Below are 25,734 nucleotides of genomic sequence, written 5' to 3'. Positions count from 1 at the left end.
CACAACTGTATGTCACCAGCCTTTCACATGATGACAAACCTTGAGTCCAGAGGACTGCATGGGAGAGGGGCGGTAAGAAGGGGGGGGCTAAAATTGTGTGCTGTCTGTTTCATGTCAGGATTCACATTTCAGAAATGTAAAGATAGAATGGGAGGATTCCGTTTATGTTTACACTGTGCTTCCTGTAAGACAGAGTCTGGACACCCAGTTGGTTAGTGGACCGTGAGGGGGTGCTGTAAGGTTGAAGAGGGTCAGGAATTCTGAAGGTGAGGGCCAGGTTGGGTGCTGGTGTACATGAACACGTGCTTAGGGCGGGTCTAGGATAGTGCCCCCTTACTGAATGGGTAGATATTGGCTGTGAAGCGCATATTGTACAAAAGCTTATCCATCAGGTATTTTTTCAAGAGGAGTGTTACTATAATTTTGTGGAACGTGATAAATGAAGGAGCCCGCCTCAGCTCTGGTGCAATAGAGTTCCATATTTGTGGGACCTCTACACATGAGGGTTGGTTTAGGGTTTGAGGCATCTTGAAAACTGGGATTTCCAAATCTCGTTCTTATTTTATGCACGCAGACTGGGATCCTCGTGATTGAAAGATGGTTTCTGCTAGGTACTTGGGTGCATTTAAATATATCGCTTTGTATGCGAGCCGGGGCATTTTGAATACGCAGCAGGCTTCTGTTGCTATTGGGAGCCACTGTAATAGGAGCAGGATTGGGGTGATGTGGGGGTCAAAGCAGTGAACGCCAGATATGATCAGGCTGCTGCATGTTGTGCGAATGTTCACAAGGCCATTCCCATTTTAGTAAAGCCTTTCAAAAAAACATTGCCATAATCAAGTCATGAAATTACTAGGGACCGGGTCGCCAAAAGAAGGTAGGATTCTAAAATATTATTCTAGTCCATTCAACCAGTTTCTCACGTGGAGACTGAGTTAAAGTTTGAGGATATCTGTTGGTGCTGGTGGAGTGTAAGACATGGCTGAAGTGGAAGAAACACTGAAGAGAATCCAGTCCCATAAAGGGGTAATTGGAACGATAGTGGTAAATTCGGAAGGCATTCCAATTCGAAGAACCCTGGAGAACTCCACCACAGCCCAATACGCAGGTCTTCTCCATCAGCTCTCAATGAAAGTCAGAAGCAGCGTAAGAGACATTGACCCTCAAAACGACCGAACGTTACTGAGGATAAGGTCAAAGAAACATGAAATAATGGTAGCCCTGGATAAAGAATATGCCCTTCTTGCTATCCAGAACCCATCAGAATAAATGACAAGCTACCATTTTGGCACCAGTGAAGGGAAGAATCTATAGCATTACACAGACGTTTAAAATGTTTGTCAATCATACTGTGGTGAATATTTTGTGCATGTTCTGCTTTGGTTGTTTTTCATGATCGGAGCAGTACACTGACCTAAAGAAAGGACTACGCACAGAATCTTCTATCTGCAATTCCTTTCAATTACTGATTGCAGTATGTTGAAATGGTGTACCTTTTCTGTATTTAAAAGGAAAAATACCTGCTGACTGTTATAAAACATGTTTATACCATGGAATAAATTGCTGTAAAACTTTGCATTGGTTACTGTACTTCATGTCACCCCTTCTGCGGCAAGTGCGGAAACCTAGTTCTGAATATGTGGACATTCTGTTTGCGCGGATAGGAAGAGGACCTACATGATTTTGGTGGGTGGGGGACTTGAGCTTCAAGTCACCTATTGATATACATACCTGAAGTAATTGCAAGCAGTTGCTGTACCCCCCACAACCGCCCCCGCACACATACGACTATATATTTCAATCAAGTTGACTTACGGTATCTTGGCAAGTACTTTATTAAATAATTACATTATTGATGTTATGCTATGTGTTTACGCATAACACAATACATCATTTACAGCCACCATATGCCAATGTATAGCGTGTGTATGCACACGCACAAACATACAGACATAAGAACACATAGGGGCTCATTTGGAGTTCCGCGGTCTGGAAAAAATGCTGCTAATTCCGGCACCAGCATTTTGTCCTGACTGGTGAAACACAAGATTGCCGGTAGGGGGCAGTGAACTACCGGCAGGCCTGACCTGCTGGGAATTCAGGCCTCTACCAGCAAATAAATGCCGGAATCTCCAGCACCGGGAGTACTGGTGCCGGTAATTCTAGCAATCCCCTCTGAAACTTACCGTCGTGTCCGCTGCCCGTCATATCCCAGTAATACAGGGATATCGTGTGTTGGAAATGGTAAAACAGTTTTGCCGGTATCCCACCCGGAATTACCCGTGGGGTACTGGAAAAATTGTAATGAGGGCCATAGACTTGCAGCCGGCTTTGGAATGGAGTTCATGGATGGAACCAGCACCCGTGCACTCTTGTTGAAGTGTGCTGCACTTTCAGACAAGGGCGTGAGGATGGCACAAGTAGAAAGCCGAAGCACAGTGCAGCATTTCCATGGGAGATACAATATTTTACCTTTTTAACCTGACTGCGCTCCTTTTAGATTATAGATGTACGTGGTTATATTATAACTGCACCCATGCATAGCATGCTGTCGCTGGCCATTAGACGGTAGTGGCAGGATAAAGGATGCTTTCACCTGAGAATCTGATAACAGTACATAGACATACGATACCTGGGAACATGGTGACTGCACTCAGGCATATGATGGTGGAGCCTGAACAAATGGTAATGCCTGGCTCAATGAAAGCTGATTCTGGGCATATGCTGGCTGCTCCTGGCCATATAATAACAGTACCAAGGCATTTCATTATTGGTTCTGGGCATGTGATGCAATAGTCGACTGTAGTTGGATATATGGGAGTAGTAGCCGGGTAAACGGTGAGTGAAGCAGCGCACATCGTGGTCATATCTGAGGATTGGATAATAGCACTTCTGGCAGAACCTGGACATATTATATGAATACCCAGAAATGAGATGGCTGAACCTGAGCATAAACGTTACAGTACGTAGTAAATCATGACAGTAGCTATGCAATTGACACAGTACCTGAGCATACGATGACAGTAACTGGGCATGCAGCGTGTGTACCAGACCATGCAATGGCAGGATCTAGGCATGTAAAGCTGTACACATGGCCGTGAAGCTGTGCCAGTATATGTATGAGCATTTCATGTTGCAGGTGCTTATGGTGCTTAAGTACCTGGGCATAAGATGGCAGTTGCTAGGCATACTATTACAGTACCAAGGATTGCTCATATTTACACTAAACAGAATTGACAATTGAGTATTTTACTAGCTGTTCCCGGCGTAACATACACCGTTCTAGCATATCTTAAAGGTCAATATTGGTTGGTAATTCATAGGGTCACGTCTGTCCTCTGTCTGACTTTTTAATGGTCATTGAAAAGGCATAACATAGAGGCAACTGTCTTTTTTTAAAATTTAAAAGGCATATTTGTATCAGATTAAATGAGAGGTATGTGCGGTATAAGAACAGTATCTGCAGAGATTGCGAGTAACATAATTATAAGCACCTGCTTTCAGTTTTAGCTCATGAGGAGGCATTCCTCCTACAGAGTTTCGCTCTTTAGAGACTGAAACATTGAGCTGGTAATTAACTGTTAATTGACACTGGAACTGCCGTGGCCTGTCTGAAGAAAAGTGAGGTGGAAAGAAGTAACTTTAAATTAATCCAAATGTTTGCGATAGTGGAAGGCGAAGGTGACTGCATAGAACCATGCTCATTCTGTTTGATGAATTGATAGCTGAACCTAGAACCGGTTATTAACTAATCATTGACACTGGAACCGTTGTGCCCTGTGTGAAGAGAAGTGGGGGTGGAAAGAAGTAACTTGAAATTATTCTGAATGTTTGTGATAGTGTAAGGTGAAGTTGACCGCATGGAAATGTGCCCATTCTTTTTGTTACAGTGATAGCTGTTGTTGAAATAGAAGGGCACACAGAGGCGCACTTTGCCATTTGGACAGAAGAGGGCAACCTAACACTGATAAATTGCATCAGCTGAGTACAAAAACATTCCTAAACGTTTTATATATAGAGATTTTTTACTGCATTTCCTGATTTCTCCCACAAATAATGGGATGATGGATACTCAAGAGCCACTTTTAGCAACAAAATGTCTCTTCCACCCGAACCTAGCCACTGCGCACTCCAGAATAAACCTTCCGGCTGGTCCGGGCATGCTCTCTAACATTCATATTATTTTTCTCAAACTCTTTTTATTTGGGATATGGCTGCACCCTTTCCCACAAATCTCTAGGAAATTCACACGTTTCTTAGAAAAATGGAAATTGTGTGGCATCATTTTGGATAGGTAGAATGCTAGAATGGGAATGGCTCCTGGGGGAGAATGTAGATGGAGTGTGCAGAACGTGGAGTGATGGATCTCCTATCAGACCCTATTTTATGTACCGTATATAGATATAGATATAGAACCTTCCCACTGTGGTCACGCTACTTTACAAATACCTTTTGATCAATACCAGCTGTGTAATTTCCTCCTTTTATGTTATTCCTTTCTTAGATTATTCTCTTTTACTGAAAACATTAGCAATAGGTGATGCACAGTAAAGGTCTGCCAGCAGGGTTTACACATCTAACTGGTGGGCTGATTGCACAAATACTGGTCCTTCAGTGTCTGTGCACCACACATATAAGAAAAGCGGGCAACAGTAATAGAATGTGTTTTGAGTATTTGCGCGGCACACATAATGTATGTAAATATACCACACACTGTTGCCACTCTGCCTGGTACTCCAAACACTGCCCAGAGGTTGAAACATGTTCTGGAGCATAAGAGTACAGATCATGTACTGACATCAGCAATGGCATGTGTGAAAGACTTTCCACCACCAGAGATTGTGGACTCTTTTTAGAGCCACCTGGTAGATACAGTGCAAAGCTGTAATGATGTAATGCAAGTTGTGTACCATGCACATGCAGTACTCCTAGGCCTCATTGAAAGGAACAAGCCATGTTTGGTACAGCTAGTGGTACAACGAGTGCATGGCGACAGACCGCATAATGCATTTAGCCCTCACATGCACTAAACATTGTCCACCATGTTAGGAGAAACTGTGTCATACACACAGCTACTAAACTCTTTCTGCAGCCAAAGACAACAGCCAGAGTTTGACGCAGATGTACAATTTAAAATGTTACAATTAAATCTAGAAAAAGGACAGGGCTGTCTGTGTTTATTTTAGGAAATGCCTTTGGTGATTTATCAAGAAAGAAAACCATGTTCTATTAATGTGGTGCTTTTATATGCATGGGTCCATTAAAGAAGTGCACTTAATTGATAGAGGTGTGGTTTCCTTCATTAGGGTCATTGTGATTTTATGTTAAAAGTCTCTATATCGCATCAATCACCGGCGTAGTAGTATTATGGCACCAAGATGATGTTTGATAAATAGGGGTATTGTGAAAAGCAAGGGAGTGCAGTAAGGGCAGGGCTCGAAATAGCTGGGAGCTGTTTAGCAACTGCTTGCTGCCTAGCAGCTCATAGTTAGCTTGACAACAACAGCTACCAGCTGCTAAGTTTGACTTCCCAAGCCAATTGGTGCCATAGAAACACAACTATGTGGCATTAACTCTGGGAGTTTGGAAAAGTGTCTAAAGGAGTGTTAAGTCACATTTTAAAGACACTGAAACCAGAAGGGGTCATTGTGACAGGGTCAGGGACTATGTACCTGTCAAGTGGACCCCTCTCAACCTGGGGCAGGAGGCCTACCATGGTGTTTACCAGAGCCAGTCCTGACCCAGAGGTGGGGTGAGGGAGTGGAGAAGGCCGCAGTCTCTGTCCTGCCTCATGTACATGGATGCAAGTTCTAATTATCCATTGGCTGCCATACATCACGCTGGCCCATGTTCTCTCTGTTTTCTTTCAGACCCCCTTACGGTGAACTAGAGAGACACTCCAAGGACTCCAGCCACCAGAAATCCCAGCGGTGAATGAGATACCATCCCACCTACAAGAAAGAGAGACACAAAAGAACCAAAGCTATGAAGCACAAAGCTTAGCGATAACGGCATGCTGGCATCTCACTCAGCTGTTTAGCAACTGCTTGCTGCCTAGCAGCTCATAGTTAGCTTGACAACAACAGCTACCAGCTGCTAAGTTTGACTTCCCAAGCCAATTGGTGCCATAGAAACACAACTATGTGGCATTAACTCTGGGAGTTTGGAAAAGTGTCTAAAGGAGTGTTAGGTCACATTTTAAAGACACTGAAACCAGAAGGGGTCATTGTGACAGGGTCAGGGACTATGTACCTGTCAAGTGGACCCCTCTCAACCTGGGGCAGGAGGCCTACCATGGTGTTTACCAGAGCCAGTCCTGACCCAGAGGTGGGGTGAGGGAGTGGAGAAGGCCGCAGTCTCTGTCCTGCCTCATGTACATGGATGCAAGTTCTAATTATCCATTGGCTGCCATACATCACGCTGGCCCATGTTCTCTCTGTTTTCTTTCAGACCCCCTTACGGTGAACTAGAGAGACACTCCAAGGACTCCAGCCACCAGAAATCCCAGCGGTGAATGAGATACCATCCCACCTACAAGAAAGAGAGACACAAAAGAACCAAAGCTATGAAGCACAAAGCTTAGCGATAACGGCATGCTGGCATCTCACTGGGGCGCCCCAGGAAAGCTGACATTGGCAGCCCTAAAGTTGGGTGGACATCATGAAGCCATGGATCATCTGTTTTGGAAAAGGGGGTGGGGCTAAATGGACAGTTTATGCATATTTCCCTGTCCAGTTCAGCCACTGGGGAAAGGTCAGTTACGAATTGGCCCTCAGTGGCAGATACGTGCTCTAGCGAATGAGAGGTGGAGGAAATGGCGAAATGGCTTCATCCCAGACCGAGTAGTATAAAAGTGGGAAGGTGAAAGGCTGGTTGTGGGGTGTTTTGGTGAGGTCAAGGGGCGGACCAATATACGAAGCGGTGGAAGGATGGTGGAGTGCAGTGTGGAGGAAACTAGCAGAGGAAGAGTTGAAGGTGACGTATTGCTTGGTGAGGGGGAGTGGTACTTGGGTATGAGAGTTGATGAATGGTGGGTAAAGTGAGTGAGACTTAGCAGGAGAAAATCAGAAGGAATATGTGTATTCAAACATAATTGACTGAGGCAATTAATTATTTTGCAAATCTCATCATTGGCATAGCATATCAAGGCAAAAAACTATACAAGTTTTTTGCCTTGATAAAGACCGTGAGTCAAAACACATGTTGGCACCAGGATTATTTATGATTGAAAATGCTCAGAACAAGAACATTTTTTAATTGCTAAACATGAATAAAAACTTTGTTATAAATTAATTATGAATGTTTATCGGCTATAACTTAATATAAGTACTAACATAAACATTACTACCAGCTTGGCTGTAAAAAAGTTTTTTTGCACAAAATATATTTTGAACTTTCAACACTGTCACAACAGTTTATGTATGAATTCTTCAAGTACATTGTACTACTGATTTCTTAAAGGACAACCTGCGCAAGCACTGTAGCACATACATAGGTACTCTTGCGTTGACAGGTGCCCTCGGCCGCCCGAGATATGGAAACTGGGGTCAACCTGGTCATATGTCTGAGGTGACAGAATCTAGAATTTGGTGTGTGAAAGGTGAATGTGGGTCACTCAGAAGGGAATGTCAGAGGATGTGCTCCAAACAGACTCACGGGATAGATGAATGGTTATCTTGCAGATTCTACACCAGGAAACCTTTTTAATTAAAAGAAACAAAAGTGGGGAGGTGCTGTATGTCAGAAATGGGAATTTGCCACTAATAATTAAATAATTAATCATGTAAAACAAGCAGTATTTCCATTTTGGTTTTCTGCCTTTACATATCAACGTTTCTAAAGTGTGCCACATCCCCAGGGAAGTAGTCCTTTTGTGCTAAATGTTTAAGGACGCTGAGCACTATCTTCACCGCAGAAGTGGTCATGGTGCCAAGTGAGCCTGCCCATGTTGAAACCATTCCCCACAAATAAAAGAGGGCAAATGCCTTCTACTTACTCCTCTAATCCCCTAATGGCCAGGTTCTATAGACAGGAAAATATGGGCACTTTTAAATGAGGGTGGATTTTGGATAATGGCTCCACGGGAGGGGAGTTGGGGGCGGGGGGCAATCCGAGGAAAGGGCTTCACAGATTTTCCTGAGGCCTGCTGGGAAATGTATGGGGGTGGCTATAGTGGTGTGTGAGGCAGGACTCCTCTAGGGTGAACGCTGGGTTCTTCTGTGTGTTAATCTGCATAAACCCAGACATGGGATGCAATGTTCTTGTTCTCTTACAGGTGGGCAGCATGTGAATCATAGGTCAAAACTTCGGTGCAGAGTCTTCTAAGCCAAATTACACTTCCAGTTCTACTTTGGGTGTTATGGCTCCCAATCATAGCATGGGGCCCCTGCAGTGTATTTATTTATTTGGGTGTGTTGAGATCTGCCACGTCATGGCTGCTTCAAAATGCTTTACATTAGAAATAAATGCAAGGCAATGTAATGAAACATCACACACTATATAACCTGATATAAACACGGCTTAACCGTATAACAGAAACTGGCGTTATGTTCCAAACACATAAAAAGAAGGGGTGCTCCGGGGATCGAGGGTTGGCAGGCTGGGGCAGGGGGACTTCACGCGCCACACCTTTGCTTCATTCAACCCCGGGGCCCATTGCTTTCATATGTCATTAAGAGGTGAAATCTCCTGACCCCAGTAAGAGAAATGTGGGCCCCTTTTGCCATTTGTCTCTTGCTTTGCAACAAAATGTTGATTTCCATAAAATAGAATATTTTGTCTTTTTATGTCTTATCTTCGTATTTGTTTTCTGTTCCATTCTAACATGTTACCTTATATTTGATGATGTCATGATATACAGAACCAGCCCTATCCCATGGCCCATCTCTAACCCAAGGCCAGGCCTGCCCCGAGTTCAAAACCTGTATGAAGTTCAATTCCTGCCTCGAGGCACTCTTCTGCCTCAAGGCTCATGCCTGCTCAGAGGCATATACTGGCTCAGAGGCCAAATGCTGCTACACTGGTATTATGGCATAAAAGCGGCATAAAGCAAGCACATATGTTTGGGCACAGACCAAGAATAGACCAATCACAGATAGGCAAACATTCCAATGGCTAATGTTCTTAATGTGACATCTGTACCAGTTATGTTTGAGCTATTAAGGGAATCGAAGCCCTTCTGAAAGGAAACAGTCACAACAAGCACTGACAAGGTCAATAGTTTTGGCTTTTCAGGAGGCCTAGGATGGTCATTTTACATGTGCCATACTGGTACTATGTGCCCGTAAGATGGCAACAGTTGTCGAATGGTGTTACTAGCTGGGCATATTATGGCAGTGCCTAGCAAAGGTCCATCTAATGTTGACATAAGAGTAAAAAAGTGGCTTTTCCAATGCTTGTTTTTTAAAAAGGAAATTGAGAGCAAGGAATAGAGACAAGGACACACATATTGCTCATAAATCGAGTGGCTGAATGCACACTTACTAAAGATATTTTACAACACCAGTAGCTGGTGTACAGCTGCAATTAGGCCCTTACCTTTCAGAACACTGCTTAGAAATAACATTAGAATCCCCTTAAAAGCACGGAGCAAGCTCAAAAGGAACCATGGGAAGTTTGTTGTGATTGGGGAGTGATGAGGTAGAAGATGGGAATGGCTATAGGGACTACCATGGCCATAGGCAGTTGATGGTTGGTTAAAAGATCAAATGCCCACACGCAGTGTGCCCTTCCTCATAAATCACAACATCCCTACCTTCACTTCCCATGCCAATAGTTTTGGTTTATAGGCAGGTATTACAGCACCACCTAATAGCCACAACTAAAAACATGCTTTATTCTGAACAGTAAGTCATGCAAACGTCCTTCCACTTTCTTGTCTGAACTTGATTTGTAACAAAATGCAGATTTGATTAAACAGGAATAGGCCAGAACTGGAAAGCAGGTCATACTGTGTCATGTGGAAATGTTTATTAGAATACATGCTATTACAAGCAAACACAATCCTCACTTTCAAATGAGGCTGCTACTCAGAAGACATGTTTGCAGAAAGATAGCAAATAGATTACTAGGTGTTTAAAAGACACCACCAAAACATGTTCACATTTGCAAGTTTTACGGTAGTAATTATCTCTGAAGGCCCACCCCCTGCACCTGTTTTTCCCTTTGCTTTTCTGTGAAAGTGGAATCATAATTAACTGTTAGGTGGTGTGTATTCGCCCACATTGCTTTAAATAGCTACAAATGTACTTCACGGTTTTGATTCTAGCAGTCATTGCCGGATTAACTATTACGCCAAGTAGGCACTAGCCTATGGGACCCACTCCTTTTAGGGGCTTGGCACACGCCAGTGCTTATTTGATTGGATTTTGTATTGAATTTTTATTTAAATTGGAATTATTTTATATTTAATTTGCAGCCTGCGCCACGTTCAGTCCCTGCCAAGTCCCACTTGCACCATTGTCAGTTTGTTTCAGTTTCTACTTGCACGCCCGTGTGTGTCATCCAGGGCCCAAGCCCAGACTCGGTGAGTCTAAGACACACGCTGGCTGGTGTGCACAGGCAGGCAGGCAGGCCCAGGAGCACCGCCACCAGCAGGAGGACTAGTAATAAGTCATCATCAGAGACCTACAGAGGATGAGCAAAAGTGATGTGAGAAAGGGAAGACTGTGGACCGATGGTGAAAAGGCTGCAGAGGAGACAACACAGCCAGTTAAGAGGAGACTGGGTAAGTGAGTGGAATGAGTAGAGGGAAGGAACAGGTAGATTGGGCGGGAGAAAGAGGAACTGTGAGAGAATCTGTGCAGGAAATGTCACCCATAGCCTGAATAGGCCAGTCCAGTGCCAGACCCAGACCCGAAATACAACCCCTGGTGATATCGTACACTTTCGCACATCTGTCACTGAAATACACCCATATGAGTATATTGCACCAGGGTGTGCGTGTAAGGGACACCCCCACCAAAGTTCAACTGACATGAGAGGTAACAGATAGTGCACTGTCATTTTCTGGAACGAGGGTATTGTTGGACCAGAGCATGCACACAGCACGAGTGGGACTCTTGCAGTTGCACGTGCATGTAAAGGGACACTACAAAGAAGGGCACATGCACTTGAGCACAAAGGGGCCTCCTCTGATGGTCATGGCAGGTGGTGAATCCGGCCAGTAGATGGAGCTGACAAAGAAACAAAACATAAAAGTGAAGGGCATAATCGGAGAGGCATACCTGTGAGGCCTTTGTCGTCAGATGCGTGTATGTAATGTCACTTCGGCTCCCTAGGCATTTAGGTGACTTGAAATTACTGACAAGAGGCTGTAGTGGTGCCCCTGACATGCACATTTTTCTACGACCCTCCGCCGGCGTCCAGGACCTTGGTAGGCAGCATTGAGTTTTCTACTTTACCCTTAAAGGACAGGTCTTCACAGCAGTTCTTAAACATAATGTATGTGCTCCCACCACCCCTGCACAAATACCAGCCAGAGACCACGGCTAACGGCCTCCCCACTCCCTGTGTCGGAAGCTGTTCATTTAAAGCGTTGATAAGCGGAACAGGCTGCAGGGTGTTATTGGTTGGTAACATTTAAAACGTATTAGGAGATCATTTGCGATGGGCCCTAACATTTTGACTGCCTAGGGGCCTCCACAGGGTTTAACCCGGCACTGCTGGCAGTCTCCCTGGTCTGCTTCTCCTGTCTTTTTGGGCATAACTGTGGACTTCTGACCTTCACATTGTTACAAAACGAACAGTTTTTTGCTTTGAAAAAGGCTAGGTATTCGGTCGTGCAGTCAAATGGACACCGCTATGGGAGAGGTGAGCAGCGCCCAGGCACTCGCCTTGCCCTGCCTTTCTCCCCAGCGCCTTTCTACGTGCACTGTCTTTTGCATGCCACGTGCAACATATTTATAACACTATGTACGATTTCCTCTGTTTGACAGTAAAGCACCACCACCCGCCAAAACTATACGTGGCTCTAAAACACCGCCTTCGAGATAACGCCTAACTGTGTGATACTAAAGCACCACTATGAGCCAAGCCCGATCATTGTACTGAAGTGCCACCTATGAGGCAAACCAATGGCGTTCTTCTAGGCAGTGCCAAATAGACTTATATGAGCCGATACAAACGCTGGCACTAAAGCACCACATGGGAGCCAAAACCAGTGGTGGCACTAACATGCCATCTATATGCCAACACTAAAATGCCATCTATACGCCAAAAAACGATGTACTCTCGATAGTTTGTGCTAAGCCTCTATTTGAGTCAAATGTAATGCCAGCTAAAATGTCACCTATGAACTAACATGATGTAACCTTCCTCTGGGGTGCTAGAGCACTACCCATGAGCCAAAACTCTACCACACTAAAGCGCCTTCCCTGCGCCAACATTAAGCAGCCCTCCTCAATGCCATCCCTCACCGCAGACATACATTAGCAACATGTTAGCCTCATTGGGTGGTGATAAGGAACAACATATGCTCCAAAACGGAATCCATAGCTAGTGATCAAGGGTGGAATTGCCAGGATTCCAATGAGGGAATCAATGCACCCGCTTCCCTTCATCAAACAGAGACAAGACGTGAAAGGGAAATCAAACATCCATATAATAATAATTAATAATAATAATAATAATACTAATAATAATAATAATATATAGTTCCCTGAGGACATCTCAGGGCGTGAAACGGCATGACCTTTGGCCCAATAGAATGTACAATGTTTGTTTTCCACTGAAGATGATAGAACACAGGCAGCAGCAAGGGGGTTATAGGGGTACCAGCTGCTGACCCTCTAGAGGTCCATTGGCCAGTGCCCTCTATGGCAAAAGTGAATGCATTTGGTGTTTAGCTAAATGTTTTCTCTTCACCTTATAGTCTGTGGCAAAAGGGGCTGTAATACATCTCCTGGCTCGAAGTAACACAACGAAAAACATGATTAGCACTCTATGAAGACATGCAATAAAAGCCCAGAAGGAGAGGCAATCCATCCATGCTACGAATGAACACATAATTTAATGAAGAATAATGCTGTCTTTCATTAGTGAGGGACATTATTATTAATGTAAATCTTCCCTTCACAGTGAAATGCAATGTCAAAAGCACACTTAAAATTATCTTGGTTTTCCATATTTTATTATCTGTGTGAGCTCAACACTGCCCAACGTGTATATATATATATCAAAAATTGTTTGAGGGTTTGTGGTTTGTGGCTCGTGTGTTTGTTTGTTCCTCATACAATTCCACACTGGTCCACCAATCTGCACCACATGTTGCACAATTACCTGTAGGGATCCTCAGGACAGCTCTGGCTACATTGCAAGTGGGCACCCCAACCCATTCCCCAGATTTTAGCCCCTGCACACTTGAGACAGTTGCCTGGAAGTGGAGAAACATCAAGGTGGTCGTAGAAGGACCGGACAGAGCTCATTGCAATCAGCATCTGGATGCGAGAAGCAAAACCCTTGAAACCCACAAAGCCCTAGGACGCACCGTTTCTGAGATATTTGCACTGCAATGCACACAACATCAATGAGCTCATAGAAGGACTCGACAAAACTCATTTTAAGTGTCTTGACGCTAGAAACAAAAATCAAAGGTTGCTATGGGACCCGGAATCCATGTTTCAAGGTTCTAGGATTCACCGTTTGAGAGATATCTGCACCGCAACGCACCACGCCAGGGTCGGGCGACAGGTTGGGAAGTTCCCATTATGCTGAAGCATATCAACTATCACCTCCCCTTCAACTCTGCTCTGGGGTATATAAGCCAGCCATATGCACCCATTCTCAGTGCAGTTAACTTCAGAGTGCAAAGTACATCAAACGGTAAACGACTAGGAACAGGGAACTACAAGACCATTGACTTTCATAAGCGACTCACAACAAGGACTTATAGTATCATTGAAGTGAGGAGAGTGTTATGTTGGTCTACAGAACCTGTACAGAGTACGAGTACTTTTTGCTAGTTGTTAATAAAATAAAAAGATTTGAAGGTCTATGGAGAAAACAGAGCATTTCTCAGAATGTCGCTACCTCTGCAAGGTCGGTAGAGCTGTATCAGAGCCGAACAGTCGCATGCCAAAAGATGACCCAGCTCTACCAACATTTCCATATGGTCCAGTGCCTAAACAAGTGAAAACCAGTGGTTTTAGCAAGCGGAACTCTAGTGAGTCCACAAAATAACATATGACATACGCAACAATATAAGGTACTTGGGCTTTAGTGCAAGCAGGAAGCAACTGGTTGTTTCCAATTGATACACAATGCAAAATATGGAGTATATTCACACATCTTCTGGTTGTAAACATTTTAAACTGACATTTAGCACATATTTTGTAGCCTTCCCAACTTGCAAAATAATGTAACAGAGATGCATAGAGATAAATAGACTTGCCAAGCCTTTCAAATGTTTGTCAAGGTTTTGAGAGGGAGGGCAGGTGTGACAAATCAACTTCCGGGGTACCAGTGTTCCTGGGGTGAATATCGGTCTCTAAACCTTCAATCAGCCCCACACCACTAATACACCAGAAGGGATCTGAACAGATTGGAATAACAAGTAAATTATAAACCTCCGTGTCCAATTTTGGTGACGTGGACGGAATGGCAGGTTTATCTCCTAAAGGTTGTGGATCACTGGTTAGTTGCAACGCAGCGAAAATACAATTATTACCCAATGATAAAAGGGACTGTCCAGTCAAGGGTTTATCAAAAATATCTACTTTATTTATATAACAACAGACATTTGTAACAACACTACGAAATGCAACCCACCATGTAAAGAAATGCAGAGGACAGACAGTTTCAACAAAGGAAAAGGGGTGCACTCTGGATACTGACAGGAGGGTAGTCAGTATGGTTAACAACCATAACAGTGTGTTAAGGTTTCTTGGCTTCATCACAAAGGGGGAAATGGGTCTTAAAATCTGTCTAGGTGCCTCCTGGAAAGGACCAGGTTGACAGTACCACAATATACATTTGTCTTTCGATGTTATTGGTGCTCGATAGGGTCGAGTCGGCTACCGGCACCTTGCAGGCTTCTGTGACAAAGTTCAAGATGGGAGTCAGCTGCGGGTATCAGGTGGCAAGACGGTCCGGCGAGTGAAACTGGATGAACGGCTTTCCATTGGCCTATTCGGCATATCAGGGTCAAGAATAGTTGTCTCAGTCCCGGTCGGTGGTTCTGAAGCATGGGTCGAGATGTCTCAGATGTCTTTAAGCTAATGCAGCTTGACAACGGTCAGCATTGCAGTTGGATCGAGGACCTCAACAGGCTCGAAAATGTCCTTTAAGGCAGAAAATAGTAGATGCTTGTCAAGGCACTTCTCCCAGCTTCTTCAATCGGCTTGTGTCATCCTTTATGGCGCACAGCCTACAACTGTGGAGTGTGTTGCAGGCATATTCCTTGTCCTTGGTTTTAGGTTCAGAGACCTTCTGGCGCTCCCTGTCTAGGAAGCTTGTTGCAGAGACTAGCCATTTCAACCAATCACTTTCAACAGGGAAAGTACCGCGATCATTCAAATGAGCATACATCAAGCCGCTCCTCAAGGACACAGCAAGAAACGTGGAGGACCGATCCAATTACAGATGCATCTCCAATATTCCCTACCCAGCAAAAAATACTTGTAACATACGGCTATAAAATGACATAAGAATTCATTGAAGAACACCAACTGCTGGACCAAGCACAAGTAGGCTTCAGACCGATGAGAGGAAGAGAAACAGTGCTGCTTTCAATGTGGGACGATCTAAAGGCTAATCCGGATGCAGACAAAAGCACAACTCTAATACTCCTGGACACAGTCAACCATGAAATCCCCATCGGGAGATTGGAAGAATAGGAATCACAGACCTAGCCCTTCTATGGATTAAATTCTTCATAACAAACAGAACAGAAACCATATGGATAAAACCTTTCAAATCCACAACAAGGGAATCCACCTGTGGAGTTCCACAAGCATGGTCCTTTTCCCGATTGCTCTTCAACACATACCTGATGCCACTAATCAAGCTCATTAAAAAACACAGCCTCACATGCTACAACTATGCTAATGACACACAGATCACCGACAAAATACAAGATACACAGGAAGGAAACATAACCCTGAAAGAATTCCTACAAGAACTCCACAGCTGGATGAACACTAACAGCCTCAAACTCAACCCGGACAAAACAGAAATAATGATCATATCCAGAAGCGCAGAAAACCATCACTACATTCCATGCCCGACGGAACTGAGAACAGCACCGACTCCATCAACAATAGTGAAGAACCTGGCCTGGGAGTCCTGATGGACAACAAACTAACACTTGAGCCACAAGTAAATGCAATAATCAAGAAATACTTCTTCTTCCTACACACAGTAAAAAGGATCCTACCATTCCTCTCTTTCACCCACAAAACACTCATCATCATCACACTTATCATGTCTGGATTAGACTAGGTCAACAGCCTATACGTAGGCATTCCAGAACGACTACTAAAACAACTTCAGTGCATGCAAAATGCTGCAGCCAGACTCCTGCTCAAACTACCACAAAGAGAACACATTACCCCAGCGCTGAAATTGCTACACTGGCTCCCAATAAAACAGCAAATAAAGTTCAAAACAATGTACATAACACACAGAGCAATCCACGGCCAAGGAGCAGAGTTCCTAAATGAGAAAATAACCATATACCATCCGACAAGACCACTCAGATCAAGCAACAACATTAGCTTAGAACCAAAATCATACAATAAAAGAAAATTCAGAGGATCATCTTTATCTAACCTCGCAGCCACAACCTGGAATCACATGCCAAAAACAATTGCAACAAAAGGGTTCATCTGGAATTCAGAAAACTACTCAAAACCGGGCTCTTGGCTCCAGAAACAGGAGGAAACGACTAAGAATAATAGACCCAATGGGAAACAAGACTCCAGGGAGAAAACAATGACCCAACTTCTTCCCTAACCATAAGGCATGGGGGGGCATCCTGACCACACATGTCCACACAGGAAACTTAGGTAGGTAAGGGCTGCACACGGAATGGGCAGGGAGGGACTAGAATCCTCTAAACTAAACATCGCCAACCCCAGAGTGGTGAACACGCCGGCAAAAACCAGGTACACATATCTCTGGAGTAACACCGAGGAAACTGCCACTCCTCAACAGGCCTGCCATCTAGACGGACAATCTACAACATCAAACACACAGGATAATTCATGTTGAGCAAAGATATGCAAGACAAGGAGGTAAGAAGGAAAAAAACTGATAACCTGATAACCCAATTCTTAAACCTCAACTTTCTGCATACACTTCTCATACATAAACTCACACAACCACCGGCACAGCAATCCGCACCCTCTTCACCACAGTGCAACAACGGACTAACAAAATATATCCTGACACAACAGCACATGGGAATTTGCATCAGCCAGAAAACCCCACATAAGCTCAGTGAACGGTGCAAACTGAAGTTGCCAACAGGACATCACAACTCTCACTTTCTTATTCTCACTACACCCTACTCACCCACCATAGCCCCCCTTTCTTCACACTCTCCTTTTAAGATCCACCAGAGCGTCTGGGGACCACTCCGGTGGTGACGGTGCACGGTACAAATAACTTTAACATTAACATTTACCAATATTGATTTAAAACACCTTTATATGTGGCCAGTAGCTCTCCATGAATTTATCACTTGCATTATTGGGAAGCTGTGCTGTGACGTCCATATCCTTAATATGCTTATTATGGCTCAACCATTATCACCCTTCAAATGAGGATGAAATGCAATTCTCCAAACAGCACTACCGTCTGCGCTAACCCCTACTATAATATTAGACACAGTGGGCAATTGAGCAATAGGGCCTCATTAGGACCCTGGCGGTCCCGTAATGAACGATGCCGGTACGGGACCGGCATCGTTCATTACGGGCTGCCCTATTCCGAGGTCTGCAGCGGGACCTGGTAAGGACGGCTGCTCTGACCAGACGTCCTTAACGGGACCCGCTAGCAATAGAGGGTGCTAACAAAGGGCCCGTTATCAACGGACCCGTTGTTAGCACCCTGCCCATTCCCATTGAGCCTATCGGGGCTGAAATGGGAATGGGGAAGTACCAGGTACGGGTACCGCGAATGGGATTTACCGGGCCCTCCAAGTTCGGAATGGCCCGGAAAGTCCACTTTCGCGGGGCTCAGACCTGGAACCCGGTAAGGGCATGGCTACCTCCATACTCGTAATGAGGCCCATAGTGTTTTGAGACAAATTTTGATTTTACTGAATTAAATATGTCATCAGGAAAGGTGCTGACATGTGGCCTGTGTTTCACACTGTGGCGTTTTTAAGGCAATAAAATGCATGGTATTGGCATCTTATGTTTGGCTTGAAAAAGCTGCCATCTAACTTAACAAAACAATGGTGTTACAGCTAGACTATGCTCTTGATGGTTCCTTTACAGCTTCTTGAAAGGAGCTTCTGAGTGGTAGTGGTGATATAAGTGTGTAGAAAGGGTACCTTAGAAATGCAAATGCATGGTGTGTGTTGCTGGCAGAGCTGAACACATATCAGAAACTTGTAAACTGCCTTGTTGCATGCTGCAAGTGCTTCCATGCAGGCAGACCACCCTTTCCTTATGCAGTTTCCCGCGTTTGAGGTAAAGAGCCCAGCTCTGCAAGCACATTTTAAGAAACTATTAATTGACTTGAAACACCTCTTCAACATGAAACACGCGTCACCTGTTTGCTCCCTTCTAGATTATATATTTATTTCAATTAAGCCTTCAGTTCAAAAGCACAAGCCTTCTTCTTGATAAACAACTGTGCAAAGCTTCTTGTCAACCTCAACTCTGCAATCACAGATACTGTAGAACTGTTTGCCCTGCTAAAAGAGTGCAGCTTTAATCAAAATTAAGATGATTTTGGTGTTCAAATAATGTAAAAAAAAAAGAGGACATATACATCCTCGATGGGCAAAGAAACCTTAAAAGTGCCCAAGCGAACTTCCTTACTACTTTAAAATCAAATTATAGAAGAAGCTTCACCTATCAACATTTATTGATAATCTTAAACACAGAGATAGCTACCAACTCCAAATGCCTACAGTACCTCAGTTACTGAATCATGCATACTACAGAATGGTGTATATCAATATAAAATATTCTCATCTCTAAAGTCAATAAAAATGATTGTCAACGTTCCCCTGAATCATGCCATTCAACATAAACATCTCTGCCACCTCGCCCCTTTTCCTTCTTCCCTACCACTGCACAGGTTATCCTTCCTACAACCCATTTAACAAACCCTCATCCTCGTAATAAGACTGCTGTTCTCTGCACTTCTTCAAAGAATTCAGCCATCTGACACGCCAACTATCTCTCACTTCTGCAATGTCTGCTTCTCTCAAGCTATTTTTCCTGGGCAACTCAAACTAGATTGGATTACATAGAGACTTAAGAAACTGACTTGAACCCCAAATCCTAGATAATTACCAACCTGTCATTGCTCTTCCTTTCTTTGGGAAATTAGTTGCAACGCATCACCTCCAATCTCACCTTCAGACAAATCTTGTTTTAAACCTTATGCAGTCTGGCTTTCGTGCAAATCACTTAATGAAATGGTCATGGTGACAAAGAACACAAGCACTACCAAAACCTTGATTCAAATGGTTGTGTACTACTTGTTGTCCATGACCTTTCAGCTGCATTCATTACTCGCCAAATACTTCCGTACTGCCTCACAACAGTGTGTCATGCTGCCAATCTAACTCTAATTTAATTTGTATTATTCCTCTCCTAGACATTCTCTGAAGTGTGCCAGGTGGGTTGCTGTTTCTGCTATTCTCGCCATCTGTGGAGTGCCCCACCAATCTATCCTTTACCCCCTCCTATCCGGCATTTAAATTCAACCTGCATTGTACGGCAATGTTCACCATATGTATATTATTACTGCTCCCCCTCATTATGCCCACATTGCCATTATGTCTGCCTCATCAGGCTGGTAATTGTGTCTGATACTTACCTTCTATGCACACTATATTCGGAATATGCCGTATTTCCTAATCTACAAATCTAGACTTCTGTTTACATGTGCGCCTAATTTGCCTACTGGTAATAGCCTATTGCATACAGATTTTGCCTACCTACTAACCTTTAAATCTAGACAACTGTATTTTTGTGCCCTACAATTGGCCCTACTGCCCATAGATTTTGTCAATTTGGCATCTTTTGAATCTAGGCAATTGCATTTCGTGCCCTCCAATTGGCCCTACTGCATATAGATTTTGTCCATTTGCTATCTTTTGAATCTAGGCAACTGTATTTCATGCCTTCCATTTACTCCTACTGCATATTGAACGTGCCCTTATACTAAGATTGTAGCATACATCCTACCAAATTGCTTAGGACAATTCTACCTACTGCTGAACAGTAAAATACTACTCCATTAGCGAATTCCGCCAGCTACCCTATAGTATCTAGCTGCACTCTATGCAAAGCTAAGATTATGCTGTTTACCTATCTTATTCGTACACTGTACATTAAATTAACACAATATGTACCCTAGACTTTCCATTCTAGTCTACCTGGGTGTCCTAACTACGCTAATGGTACTCTACACAATGTCTTCACCAACGGGGATAGCAGATACTCTAGACAACCTCACCTTACCTTTTAAATTACCCATGCACAAGTCCAACCTACCGTCCCTTACGACCCCATGTAACATTGTGTTTAGAAACTCCAGACTGCAGGCACGAGTACCCAGAATATTTGATCCACTCATCAGTTATGAAGCTAACTCTAACTTCTTAAATAAAGTATCTCCTAAACATGCATTAAAGTCTAGCCTTAATACCAATATCTGCAATAACAAGTCCTACACTAAAAGAATGAAGATTTACACCTGCCCAGCATCTCCGGACAGCACCATCCCCCCTCCTCTAGGTAAGCCCACACCAAATCTCAAAGGAGCACTAATTAACACAAGATCATTAGTCGCTCATGCCACAGAAACAGCCAAAGTCATTCTAACTGAAGACTACAACGTCAAAGCGGTCACAGAATCCTGGCTTCACGAGGCAGCAGGCCCTGTACTGACCATAGCTGTACCGCCCGACTACACTATTCTCAGAGTGGACAGAGGTGAAGCTCGAGGTGGTGTAACGCTCACCTGATTCTCGCAGAGGCGCCGGTCTTGACTGGGCGACTACCGTATCTTCAAAGGTGATATGTAGCACCCGGTTGGCTCTTTGGGCTGGACCTCTGTGCACTGTATGCCTGACGTGTAGAGTAAGATGTCTGCAGATAGAAAATATGGGGTTAATGAACTGGGGTTATTGGGGTGTCCCTATCTCTTTCCTCTTCTCCTCTCCTGTAGACCCCCAAAGGTTAACGCTCTCACCTTAGGTAAGTGAATGCCGAGCTCTCCATCTGCCTCGGGGCAGGGTGCTGTAACCAGTTTCTTCACTGGATAGGTAGCGCAGGCCTCTTGACTTCAGAGGACTGCTGTCCGTCGTTTACTGCACGAACGGTAAGTTTCGAGTCATTCAAATGTCTTTAAAGTCTTTAGTAATGATGTCTCTTGTTTTGCAGGGTTCCGGCGATGGCGGATGACGGGCTGAAGTGAGTTGAAGATGGAGCCCGTGTGATGAATAGAAGCGCCTGGAAGCACGTAAGTAAGCGCTTGTTGCCTGCTTTACTATGCGCTCTAACTGTCTTTTTATTTTGCAGGTACGAGTTCGGAGCGGCTGAAGGGTGCCGGAATACCCACTGGATTAGATGTGGAAAGGAGTAATGGCACGTGAGTATTAAAGTTCCCCAATGTCCTTAAACGCACCTTGTTTTGTCTTTCAGATGCGGGATGCAGCGCCGAAGGCCTCCGGAGCGTACGAAGAGTAGGTAAGCCTTTGCCTTTCAGATGCCGGAATGCTAACCTGTTCTTTCTTGTCTTTATAGGTGTTGCTGAAGACTGGATTCAGGATGGTAAGCCTTTGCCTTTCAGATGCCGGAATGCTAACCTGTTCTTTCTTGTCTTTATAGGTGTTGCTGAAGACTGGATTCAGGATGGTAAGCCTTTTTCCTTAGGCCCAGGACCGGATGCAGAAGACACGATGAGCGTTCTGCTGCAGAGGTTGCAGAATAACGCAAAGCAAGATTCATCCACCGGGTGTAGTTTAAATAGCCTCCTGTAGTGCTTAGGTGTCTCCTTCCACAGCCACGCCTAAGTAAGAAAAGAGTTCCTGGTAAGAAAAGAGTTCCTGCCTTCCAGAAGAGTTCCAGTGTTCTGAATCTAGGGAGTGGCTCCAGCCCCACCCAACAGGAAAAGTAGTTCCAAACAGAAGAGGATCAGAGGCTCAACTGGCAGGCAAGTAAGCAGCATGGTCTGCTGAAGGTAAGTCCACCCAAGCATTATGAGCCCGGCGTTTCCAGCGCTGGGACTGGGCATATTTATGAGCCTGGTGCCACTGGCGCCAGGACTGGGTCCAAAAGGTCCCAATTGGGACTGGTTGGCACTCGGAACCTGGGTTATGGATCTGCTTCCAAGGGAGTTGGGAAAACCCTGACCTTTTGGAAGCAGAGATCATGACAGTACCCCCCCTCAAGGCCCCTCCCAAACCGGGCTTCTCCGGGGGTTTTGGCTTGTCAGGAAATGTTCGTTGAAATCTTTTGATTAGGCGAGGAGCGTGGACATATTCAGCAGGTTCCCAGGATCTCTCTTGGGGGCCGTAGCCTTTCCAGTCAATTAGGTAGAATAGTTTAGATTTGGAGATCTTGGAGTCCAGAATGCTTTTGACTTCAAACTCGAGTTCTCCATCTACTAGGATAGGTTTTGGAGATTTGGTTAGTCGGGTTTGAGGTTGCACGGGTTTTAATAGAGAGACGTGGAAGACCGGATGTATCTTCATGTGCGGGGGCAAGTCCAACTTGACCGCTACTGGGTTTACTATGGTAGTGATGGAATAGGGACCAAGGTATCTTGGGTTGAATGTGCGTGGCCCTTTTAGAGATAGATATTTGGTGGATAACCAGACTTGATCCCCTACTTGATAGTGAGGGGCTTCCTTCCGATGTTGATCTGCTCCTTTCTTGTATTGTTCTTTAGCCCTTTGAAGGTGATAAACGGCTTCCTTAAAGGCTTGGGTGATTGTAGAATGCAGGTAGTCTACTGCTGGTGTTTCAAGATCTTGGAGGGGATCCAACTCCGAGGTTCGAGGGTGACTGCCGTACAAAAGAAAAAACGGGGTTTTCCCAGTTCCCGAATGGACAGAGTTATTGTAGGCATACTCGGCTATCCAAAGGATATCTTTCCAAGTTTTTTCAGTTTGTTGCAGCATGCAGCGTAAATACTGTTCCAGAGTTTGATTGGTCCTCTCGGTTTGTCCGTCGGTCTGAGGGTGGTGACTGGTCGATAGTCTCACATCAATTTGAGCCGACCGACAGCAACTTCGCCAAAAATGAGAAATAAATTGACTACCTCGATCCGAAATTAGAACCGAAGGAAAACCGTGCAGTCGGACGATGTTTTCGAGAAATTCTCGGGCCAGAGTTGCTGCTGTTGGCAAGCCTTTGAGCGGAATGAAATGCGCCATCTTGGAGAATAAGTCCACGATTACTAGAATCGTATTGTATCCGGAGCATGGAGGTAGATCGGTGATGAAGTCCATAGAAAGCGTATGCCAAGGGCGAGGTGGGATGTCAATAGGGCGTAAGAGGCCTGCTGGTCTTTCCTTTTGACTCTTGTTTTGGGCGCATACTCCACAGGACATTATAAAGTCTCTGATATCTTTTTTCCAAGACGGCCACCAGAAGTAGCGCTTGATCTTTTCTGAGGTCTTGGCTATACCGGGATGACCTTCCATTAAAGAGTCGTGATAACAAGAGATTACTTTTTTCTGTAAATCTGTGCTGGGTAGGTATAATCGTTCTTGGAAATACAATAAGTTGTCCTTTACTGCAAAGTCCTTTCCCTGCAGATGCCAATTCTGTATGTCTGCTGGAGTTACAAGTTGCCTGGCTTTATCCTTAACTTCCTCTATGGATTCTGTGGCGATTACACCCAGAATTCTTTGTTCGGGAATGATTGGTACAGGTTTAGGGTTGACCAAGTGTTCTTCCACTCCCATCCGAGAAAGGGCATCGGCTTTACCGTTCTTTGTACCAGGTCGATAGGTAATTATGAAGTCAAACTCGGCAAAGAATAATGCCCAACGGAGTTGTCTAGAGGATTGGGCTTTTGCGGTCTTCAAATATTGCAGGTTTCGGTGATCCGTAATCACAGTAACGGTGTGTCGGGCCTCCAGCAGATAATGCCGCCAAGCCTTAAAGGCAGACTTGATAGCCAGAAGTTCCTTGTCAGTAATCGTGTAATTGATTTCAGGAGGCGAGAATTTGCGGGACCAAAATGCCACGGGATGTAACTGATTGGTTACCGGGTCCTTTTGTGATAGAACTGCCCCCATGGCAAGGTTTGAAGCATCAGTTTCCACGATGTAGGGGAGTTCGGGGCGAGGGTGTTTTAAGATTGGTGCAGAGATAAATTTAGTCTTCAAATCCTGGAAAGCTTGTTCCGCCTCGGTAGACCATTCAAAACGTTTGTTTTTCTTTAACAAGGCAGTGATGGGCTGGACTATTCGAGAGAATTCGGGGATAAACCTGCGGTAAAAGTTAGCGAAGCCTAACATGCTTTGCACACCTTTTACGGAGGATGGTGATGGCCATTTGAGAACTGCATCGACCTTCTTTGAATCCATACGCACTCCGCCAGGTGATAATATGAATCCCAAGAATTCAACTTCAGTCACGTTGAAAACACATTTTTCCAACTTAGCGAAAAGTTTGTGTTGACGCAATCTTTCGAGGACCATTTTCACGTGTTTCCGATGTTCAGATTCCGATGAAGAATAAACGAGGATGTCGTCAATGTAAACAACAACACATACATCTATGAGCTCTCTGAGGACATCGTTCATAAAATATTGAAAGGCGGCCGGGGCATTGCAAAGTCCGAAGGGCATGACCTGATATTCAAATAGCCCATACTTGGTGCGGAAGGCCGTCTTCCATTCATCGCCCTCTTTTACTCGTACCAAGTGGTAAGCTCCTCTAAGATCCAGCTTTGTATATATGCATGCTTTTCTGACTTGGTCCAGGAGTTCAGGGATCAAAGGTAACGGATATCTATTCTTAACGGTGATCTGGTTCAGGGAGCGATAATCGATACAAGTTCTAAGGTCTCCTTCCTTTTTTGGAACGAAGAACAAAGCTGAAGAAGCAGGGGACTTGGAAGGACGAATAAACCCATTTGCCAGGTATTGATCCAGGTATTGTCGAAGGTGAAGGTTCTCAGGCTCGGTGAGGGCATAAATTCTACTACAAGGAGGAGTAGATCCAGGTATCAGGTCTATCTGGCAGTCATAAGACCTATGAGGAGGTAGAGAGTTAGCCTGATCCTTCCGGAAAAACATCTTGGTATTCTAGGTATTCGGGAGGTAACTGGGGAGTCTCTGAAGAAATTGCGGCCAGTGCAACACCAGGTGGAGGGTGACAAGTAGAGACACATTCTGGAAACTGGACCGTTCTTGCTCGCCAATCGATCAGAGGATTGTGTTTCTCTAACCAAGGTATTCCTAGAATAATCTGAAACTGAGGGGCCTTGATCACATCGAACACGATCTTCTCATGGTGTCCATCTTGACTTACTAGCGTCACCTCTTGAGTGGTATGCGTTACTGGCCCGGAGGCTATCTCCGTACCATCC

General features: G+C 44.5%; 1 protein-coding gene and 1 pseudogene across 3 annotated transcripts in view; one reads left to right on the top strand and one right to left on the bottom strand.

Annotated features, from left to right (window-relative positions):
• Positions 1-25,734, bottom strand: part of MAP3K20 (mitogen-activated protein kinase kinase kinase 20) — a 1,515,864-nt gene that overhangs the window by 246,084 nt on the left and 1,244,046 nt on the right. The gene's annotated exons all lie outside the window — the stretch shown is intronic.
• Positions 979-1,269, top strand: LOC138489769 (dynein light chain roadblock-type 2 pseudogene; annotated as a pseudogene).

Source organism: Ambystoma mexicanum, chromosome 9 (genome assembly GCF_040938575.1).
Source record: "Ambystoma mexicanum isolate Mex_15411 chromosome 9, UKY_AmexF1_1, whole genome shotgun sequence".
Taxonomy (NCBI): domain Eukaryota; kingdom Metazoa; phylum Chordata; class Amphibia; order Caudata; family Ambystomatidae; genus Ambystoma; species Ambystoma mexicanum.
Note: the sequence above shows the minus strand (reverse complement) of the source record. Positions and strands in the feature narration are given on the sequence as shown.